This window comes from Astatotilapia calliptera, chromosome 22 (genome assembly GCF_900246225.1).
Source record: "Astatotilapia calliptera chromosome 22, fAstCal1.2, whole genome shotgun sequence".
Taxonomy (NCBI): Eukaryota; Metazoa; Chordata; class Actinopteri; order Cichliformes; family Cichlidae; genus Astatotilapia; species Astatotilapia calliptera.
Window position 1 is genome coordinate 4,356,476 of NC_039322.1, and position 9,852 is coordinate 4,366,327.

General features: G+C 40.3%; 1 protein-coding gene across 2 annotated transcripts in view; it reads right to left on the reverse strand.

Annotated features, from left to right (window-relative positions):
- Nucleotides 1-8,223, reverse strand: part of shisa7b (shisa family member 7) — a 51,059-nt gene extending 42,836 nt beyond the window's left edge. For both annotated transcript variants that reach the window (XM_026155903.1, XM_026155901.1), the window contains exons 1-2: nt 7,820-8,223; nt 7,363-7,441 (exon numbers count right to left, since the gene is read on the reverse strand). The gene's annotated coding sequence lies outside the window, so the exon portion shown is untranslated. The remainder of the gene's footprint in view (nt 1-7,362; nt 7,442-7,819) is intronic.
- Nucleotides 8,224-9,852: the final 1,629 nt, after the last annotated feature.

Genomic DNA, 9,852 nt, shown 5'->3' on the forward strand with positions numbered 1-9,852 from the left:
AATTTCAGTTTGAGCAGCTCAAACAGTGACACTGGCAAGCAGCTCTGACAAAACAAGTCAACAGACACTCTGCAACAACAATCACTTCTGCCAAGAGTCTCAGACCCGATGTTGTGGGAAGATACCAGAGAAAGTCAATACATGGATACAATTTGAGAGTTTCTCTGTGTGGAAGGCACTGTGGTTAACCCCCAAGCAACCGAGCGAAATTAGCTATTGGAGCCAATTATGCCCATATTGTATCAAAAAGAGATAAAGTAGAGGTAAAATGAGATGGGGATTCAAGACCTTATATTCTGGATTAACTGGAGGGTTTTCAAGGAGTTTTTAGGAATTTGTTTTTTACATGATGAATTACAACAGTCCACTGTAGGAGTAATAAATGCATGGACTAGTTCTTCAGTATCACCGAATCTTTTAACGGCTCCTTTTGCTTGTATTATACACACACTGATTCCTTTACCTATGATTTATTAATTTTGGTTTTCAATAATTTTTTTTGACAACCACAAATTATACAAACAAGACAATCGTCATGTGTTACTTTTTACAAACAAGGTATGTTTGAATTACAGTATGTTCACATCATGTTAACACCAAAATATAGATTCCCTGGTCACTCTGTAATACTTTTATTAACAGCAAATTAAAATGAATATACAGTGCTGTTTAAATCAGTTAAAAAACATTTTATGGATATTTGATGTTTTAAATATTGTGCATAAACACAAAAGCTTTTTCTGCAGAGTACTTTCAGCTTGTAATCCATAGATCACTGCAAAACTTAATCTAGTGATCTGAAGTGCAACTACAATAACATCAAAGCCTATAAACAAATATATTTTAAATAACTCTTCATTATCGTGGGCATAGCTCCTGTAAAAAACAAAGAGAGGCTGTTAAAGCTTAATAAGTTAAGAAAATTATTTAGTATTGGATCCATTAGGGCTGTGCGATATGACCAAAATCTCATATCCCGATATAAAACATCTATCGTCCGATAACGATATAAAACACAAAAAATTTAATATTTTCTGTAAATTCTGTGAATCTTGGGTAGGTGAAGTGTTTCTAGCTGGGCGTCGTGTACCTGGAGTCGAGTGTTTTAACCGATGCATGAAACGATACATTTTTAGACATAAGTTGTAACGGCCGCCGTTTTCTTTGTGAGTATTGATTACACGGCGTGTTCTGGGGAAAAGCCTGTTCTAACGTTTATTTTTTAGCACCTGATGACTCTTTTTTTGCTTCTCATCCGTCAATAATACTTTTTCACATGATTCCGTTTATTTTGAAAAGTCTCAACAGGATCTTGAGCTTTATTGTGAAAGGTTTATGTGGAAAATAAACAAGTGAACATGCGATGGTTTTACCGTCGTTGTTGCTAACGACAACCCATAAAAAACAGGCGCTTGTCCGTCCGTAGTGTGGTTATATTAAATATAAGAGAAAGAGAGAACTTTAAGAAATGAATATAGTCACTACAGTGACCATCAAAACGATAAAAAAAAATTGCCGTAAACAGTTTATTTTGCGACACCACAAAACAATCGATAGCGTAAAATGATTTTATACGTTTTTATATCGCCATCCGATATATATCGTTATATCGAACAGCCCTAGTATCCATGTTTTTTTCATTTTCCTGTCACTGTCTGCAAAATAAGACATTTTTCCAGGAAATGCATTTACACGTCGATTACAGAGGACATCAGAAACCTCATTAAATCTAGCAAGGAAGTCTCTTTGTTGACAACAACTGCTTAATTTAGAACAAAGTCATATTCTCCCACACAAAAACACAAACTGTATTAGATGGTAAATATCATGGAGATCTTCTCAGTTCTTTTGATGTAGGGGAATATTAAATGAACCACACACAGTCAAATAGAAATGGATAATATGACCTAAAATCTCCACTTTATAATAATGAAGTCACACTTTTTCATAACTCCATCCTGACTGTGTGTCTGATATGTCTACACTAGCCAATTATAACTGTGGCAGCCTCAAAATGTTGGGAAAGGATTGTGGGCATAACCTTGGATGTCTTCTAACTTTCACTCTGAGTGCTCATTTTACTCATTAGTATAGCTGATATCACAGCACAGACATTATCTTTAATGCGTAAGGTGATTTTGTCAGACTCCGCTCTGCCCACTGAAGCTTTGCATATTCCCGTCGATTACTGTCAAACCACCAGAGTGCACCAGCTCTACTTTTCAAGCATACCCTCTCCAACAACAACAGCTGGGTGGTATAGTTTTATTTCCCAGCCTGTAATGGGCTCGGGAAATCTGTTAAAGTCGCTCACACCTTTGGCCATTATCAGCAACCCAGCTTTTAACTGACTACGGGTTTTTATTTGAGGAAATGTGATATTTCATTTAGTGGAAGATTGATAATGTCAGTGATTCACTGAATCTGATTTACAGTCCAGCCACTAGCATCTCACCACGATCTATTATGTTGGAGGCGGTTACTCTAATTCACAGAAACCTTGAGCCACTCATGCAAGGACAATATGCCAGATGAAAATAAGGTGCACACACTCTGAAGCTCTGCAGCTTTCATCCATTAGTCATCTCATCTAAAAATATTAGAAAAAAAAACAGAAAGTCACTTAAATCCATCAAAGTGTGAATAACAGGCTTTGTTCTACTTTGCCATTGCATAAGGGATGTGAATGACTCCAAATAACCTCCACAGACACTGAGTCTGCTCCACTGTCGGTCCCAGCTGATACGGGATCAGCCAGCACTGAGCCCAACCAGGACAGACACATGTCAGCATTCACACTGTTAATTAAGACGTCTGCTTTGCACCATTTTTTCAGATAAAACTAATGAAGAGTATTGTATGAAATATACAATAGCCAAGAATGATACAGTTAAATATCACTCAGCTTAAAACTAAAAATATGTGTTTAAACTAGCGCTGTCAGCGTTAATCTCGTTAAAATGACGTTAACGCCATAACCGCATTAAAGCAGCAAGTCTCCGTTAGCGAGGGGCTGCTAACGCGCTAACCGCGCCAAAGCGTTGACGCCATGCAGCCCCACAGCACTAGTTTAAACTAATTTTAGCTAACTGAAATAAAAATAATCTAGACTAACTAAAATGTTATTGTGTAACATTCAAATTTTAGTCTTTTGTCTTATAAATAAAACAATAAAACCTAAACTAAATGAGCATACCTCCTCTTAAAATGAACTGAAACTAAAGGGAAAATACAAATAAATCTAATAAGAAAAGTCAAAATTTTAAAATGTATAATAAATCTTTGGGTTTAAATAGCACATGTTTTGGTATGAGTGTGCTCAACTTGAGATCATCCTTTTAAAAATACACCTACAGGTGTTGGATCCGGTCGAGTCACTGCAGAGCACAAAAGAACTTGTTCCTTCCTGAAGGTTGCTGCAAGCTCAGAATACCATCAGTCATTTGTGCCCACGTCTCCAGTGATGACGTGAACACCTGAGACTGCACACAAGCTGCCGGTGAAATTCCCCAACATCCGGGGTTGGGCTCAAGGTCAACCATCCCCCTCTGAGGAGGGGGCCACTGAAGGCATGACCACCATCAACCAGATTAATCACCGCTGACTCATGAAACAACCATGATTAATGGCGAAGCTGCAGACGATCCACCTCCTCCACCGCACTTGGAATGTGCTGCCGGACCCAACGTGCACTAGCACGCTGAAGTCAACAGCCATGCGACAAAGGACAGCAACTTAGAGCCTTTTATGACATTAAACTCTGCAACTCTGCCCAAAATAAACCACATTTTACGAACACCCTCCCTCTGATAGTCTCAAACTCTTATATCATCCCTCTGTGATGTGTAACTATTTTGTCATCAGGCTGCTATCCCCACGTTCTCCCCAGCTTCCACTTCAATCTGTGATTCCCTGCTTTTCCCAGAATGCCCTTCAACAGCTCGCAGAGAGTGGGCGGGAGCATGTTGGTTTCACTCAGAGGCAGGTAGGCGTGTATAGGTACACATGCAGCTTGAAAGCTGTGGGGTTATTCACATCTATATCTGCAGCCCCTTCCTCAGACGTGTCCTGTAGCTACACTGCATTCAGCTCCACCGAGGCCACTGTGGGTGTACACAGTGAGCTCTCATGGGGTTTTTACCCCCTGTTAATACAACATGTTGGTGTAAAAGAGCTGATTGCAAGGAAGCAGAAACAGAAACGAGTCTATATATGCGTCACTTATCCTGGTTTAATAATTCAACTTCTGTTCAATAGTTTTCTGAAAAATATATTCAAACACCTCAGAAACAAGACAGGTTGCTAGAAACATCTGAATTTAAAGATAAGGGTTTTTCTGTTAATGAGAAATTTTGGCACCCTCAAAAGAACAATCACCTGGACTATAATAAAAAATATTATTATTCCAAGAAGAATAATCCTTTCAGTGTGGTCTTCCCAGGATCTCCTTCCAGCTGAACAGAAACACCTCAGGAGCTGTCCAAGAGGCATCTTAATCAGATGCTGAACCACCTCAGCTGGCTTCTTTTGATGCAGAGGAGTAGCGACTGTACTCTGAGCCCCTCGTGCTATCTCTAACACAGAGCCCAGACATCGTTCAGAGAAAGCCGATTTCTGCTGCTCGTATCCATGAATTCATTCTTTCAGTCACTACCCACAGTGTGTGGTCGAAGGTGAGGTTAGCACAAACCAGTAAATCAACCAGTACACTCAGCTCTCCGTTTACTACGGCAGACCTGTACCCATTAATCTGTTGATCTACCGCTTCTCTTTTCCCCAGCGAGACACTGAGGCATGTTCTCCTACTTTCATCCCTCTGTACCACTTACTGGACAAGCAGCGGGACAGTTTATCCAACAGACTGATTCCATGCTGCTGCCAAATGGACAGATACAGGAAATCTTTTACACCACACGCTATCACCTCAATATGACAATAAGTCTAAGAAAAAATGAAGCAGGTATTTCACCCCTCATTGCTGAAAGTGTCTAAATTTCATTATATCGCTGCTACGATCTCATGAATATCGCCTTGTTAGCGTTAGTGATTGGTTGTAGCTACGATAACTGCTCCAGTAAAACTACATTTTTATTTCTTTATTCATTTTTAAAAGTGTCTTATTAAGTGGATTTCAGTGATACTGGGTGAAAACTTATATACCAACCCTCAGCTGCACTTTTCCAGTTTATATTCGGTACTATAATATTTAAGGTGCCACCCAAGATAAGTGGAGCCTCTGTTGCAGAGACATTGACTGACTTTAAATCCCATGAACAAATGCTAGTTTGTGCCTCATTGGCAGACTATGGATGCATATGATTGGTTGTTTTGTATTTTTTCTACTGTATAGACGTTAACATTGAGCAAAAAAAATCCCATTTTTGATTATGGGGATTTTGATTATGAGCCACAACGTGGCAACAATCCAAATTAGACGAAGAAGAAGAAGGTGTACTTTATTGGTCCCCGTGGGGAAAATCCCTCTCTGCATTTAACCCATTCACTCAGTGAAGCAGTGGGCAGCCATTGGGCGCCCGGGGAGCAGTGTGTAGGGACGGTACCTTGCTCAGGGGTACCTCAGGGTAGCTGTTCAGGGGAATCGAACCCCCGACCTTCCGATCATGACTTACTATGAGCAACATTATTTGCTTCTGCAGAAACAACCTTCAGACTCAACCTCGTTTTAGCAAAAACACATTTTATTAGCAATCCAGTGCAAGAAAAAAAAAACTACTCTGCCTGCAATCCTAAACTGAAACAGCGACGTCTCCGGTTGGTGGAGGTTGCAGTTACCATGGAAATGTATAAACCTGCAAATGTCAGGTTGCTTAGTGAAAGAACTTCAGAAACTGTGAGCAGTAACTGTACCATAACTAAGGCAATGCTTTATTACACATTCAAACAATACAAGCTAAATATATATAGAAGTATTCACTTTGATCAGGTTGGAAATTGGCTGCTGTGGAATCTGGGATTGGCATTATGGGATGAGTAGTTCCTTCACTGTTTTAAGCCATTATGTACTCAGTCTTGTGCCTCTGCCCTGTTTTTCCTTTATTTTTTCATCCAAATTAATTTTTTTTTTTACTGTAATCTTGTAGCTGTTTGGCTTGGTTGAAGATTTGAAACTCGTTCATTCGCACATTACACCTCAGAGATCACAGCGGAAAAAACACAACATTTTTACATGTAGAATTTGATGCTAATTAAACTAAAGCATATTCTTTCTTCAAGATCCACATACTTTTAACTTCTCACACATGTTCACTCCTGTGTAATAAAGCTAGCATCATCATCGCTTGATGGACAGCTGTGCATTTTAATGAAAACCTGAAGCAATTACCGACTTCACAGCAAGTTTCACACTTTGTTAATCCATTAAGTTAGCCACATTGGACACGTTTTCTAGGCCAGTTCAGGCCCTCAGGCCACACCTTTGACTTGGATGGTAAGTCAGAGTGGATGGTAGCATTATAGCATGGTGGCCTCATAACAAGATGGCCCTAAATGATAATTAATGATTCCAAAAATAGTGGCATTTGATATGCAGATGTGTCATTGTTTACAATTATACTGTAATGACAGAACAAAGAGGTTAGAAATGCAGGGTGCACTGCCAGAAGCCTTTTTCTTTCTGTTTTATATATGTAAAGTGTTTTCAGGCTGGATTTAATTTGAAGTTTCAATTAGTCACTCTGCTGCTGGTGAAGTATCACACCACTATTTTTATGTGGCCCAACAGGCCAAATCTAAGTGCGTAAATAATGGAGGTAGGGGAAGCTCTTCTCTAATGTACCCTCGGTTTCAGTAACCCGGTGAGGCAGGTGTAGGTGTGCAGCTCTAAAAAATCCTGGTTAAAACACATCCTCAACCACACACATGGCCCTGCAACCATATATATGCAAGGTGATATCATCCACAAACATGCACCTACACAGACACCTACACGGATGCATACCCATCGCAAATTCACACAGGCACACACTAAGTTAGGTGAATGCTACTCAACACCTGTGCAGCGCAGAGAAGGGCAGTTAGTTTGCAGGATTTCTGCAATATTTTATCCAGTCATGCGTGTGCGTGTGTGTTCGAGCCCTCTTTCCCCCCTTATAATGTGGTCGCAGATGCAGACAAAAAGCACACAATTATCTCTCTTTTTATGCAGCTAGTGTCTCCATGTATGGCTGATGCTGCAGCTGCATTCAGGGCATCACAGTAAGACATAAAATGGGAGGGTTTTGTTGCATTATGCTGAGGCGTTCCTGCATTGTATGCATGAATGGCTGCAGACGAGCCTCATGATAAAAACCTGTTCGCCTGTCTACCACACTGCAGTACCGACACAATAAAGAGGGCAAATACCTGATTTTTCTTTTACGCAGGGGCTCCACGGAGAGGAGGATGCTGATCCTATAGATGCGGCACCCGTCACCATTTTCCCCTTTGAAGAGAGAGGAAAAAACAACAGTGTGCACAGCAACGTGTAAATTGAAGTAAAATGCAGTTTTGTCCCCATCAGTAAATAAACACAGGCTCTCCAATGAAGCGCAAAGATTGCAATGCCACACATGCGCCCTAGTAGGGAAAATGTGGCACTGCTGATGCCTTTTAAGTTAATTTCAATCGTATTTTACAACAATAAAAAAACAAAAACAAATTGTGGGTTAAAGATGTCTTAATGTAAACTCCGACACTCGCAAACCCAAAATGTGACTACAGCTTTGAAGTTACGCATGATTAAAAGCATCGCATGCCACTCCGGTTCACAATTTTCATGCCTCTCAAAGCAGCAGTGCTCAGAATGAAATAGATTTTTTACCTGCTTCCTTCTTTGTCGCCTCCGCTGGGATCCCTATTGTGATTCGCGGATAGTGAATGGAAATGTGTCACCTACATGTTTCATTGTAATTCCCAGGTCTGGAAAAAGGAAATTGATTAGCCGCAGTGAAGCTTTGCTCGGTTGTTTTTTCGCCTCCTCCAGTATAAGAATGAAAATAAAACCAACACAAAGATAATAAAAATAAAAATCAGTAAGAGGAGGCGTTTATAAAATAATCGTTCAAGTGTCGTCGCGTTATTTCAGCCTGCTCTTTGTGGTGGATGTGTGCGCTCTCCCCAGTGATGCTCCAAGGCTCCACGTACGCCCGGCGCTGATGCTGCTTCGGCGTCTCTGCCTCTCTGACAAAAACTGCTCTCACAGAGGTCCGCTGCTCTCTGCGCCCAACTCATTGATTGGACAATATGGCACTAGCCCACGTTCGCCTTTCTAAAGTACTGCAAATGATCGACCAATCCTGTAGCGGATGCCTACATCTGATTGGCTGTGTCCTGTTCGAAATCGTCGGTAAGTTCCTGGAACACGCGCACCTGTGACTACTTAGTTAATGTAAATATTAATGCGCTGGTCGTTAATGTAGCAACATATTAATGTTCTGAGTTCTTATACTCTTTTTTCTTTGGCTGACTGGGTTCCAAAAGGTAAATTCCACCACCCGCTGCTGTTTACAGTTAATGTAACCATTGATGTAGCTTAACTTAAAGGCTTTACTGGAAACATGACTTTGTGTCATAGGCTTGTTAATATCTGACTCACATGGTAGCACAGGTTTAATTTATTCTAAGTTAGAATGGAACACTTGTAAATCTATTAAGACTTACAGCAACTGTAGGTAATAATGCAATAACCAACAGTGTAGCAACACATTAAAATATAGAGTTCTTATTAATACAAACACTGTAAACCAATAACATCCTTACCCGAAGCATGGATGTCTTGTGTTTTTAATCTGACTAAACGTATTTATGCACACAGGTCTAATCATTGCTTGCACAAGCCTTAATTATTAACCGTTAGCTCCTAAGTGCTAACAGGGCTAATAGAATTTACTGTTTTTTAGTTGCTTGGTCTGCTGTGCCAACGGTCAAGTGATCGATTGGAGAATGAGGGGCTTGCGCACAATTACATTTCTAAGTTAGGGGAAATAATCAGTGAATCTTATGAGTTCCTACTAAAAGCACATTAACTAAAGCCCAGACCATTGTAGCAGCATATTAATGCGCTGACTTCTAATGGTGTGACTGGTTGAAATGAGGTTCCAAAGCACTGATGAACTTTCAGCCCTTCTAACAGTTAACATTAACTATAACGATCATAGCATATGTGCGTTTGTAGAGCGTAGCACTGCAGGCATATCACAACTCACCTGTATGAAAACAGAGCATGAATATTCATTTAATGTTTTATGTATTCACACAAGAAAGGCAGTGACCAGAGACCACAGAAAGCGAATGACATTCCAGGACGTAATTAACTGCTGGCAGTGGGAAGCTGGGAACTCGAGATAAGCTTTTCTCAACTTCCAGCTGAGTGACTGAAGCAACTACCAATGAGAGTGAAGAATGCCTCACACTGCCATATGACATTATGTTATATCTAAAGTACTGCAAGTTGGAAAGTTACCTGGTAACTGTAGCACACTTTAAAACTGAGGTCTCTCGTTTCCTTTAGCATATTTGGTTGCAGGTCATATGTCAATCACAGGTAGGGATAGGAATAGGTTCTTGTAAAGAACCAGCTGCCAGTAATCCAATTCCTTTGAATTGTTAGTCTGCCTGCCGATTGATTCCACTTGTGGTTGCAATTGGCTGATTTTAGTTCATGTGCTGGAGGAGGAAAATAGTGGCGCAGTCTGGATATGGACATTACTTTTGTTTTTATTGTGCAACAGGATAAAAGCACAATGGTAAAGTGCAAACTGGATCCAGAACAAAAACAACAGCTTTATGATGCTAACACAACTTCAGCTCTTTGCAAGCATCTGCACAGACAGCGTGCTAATGCTAAGCTAGCCA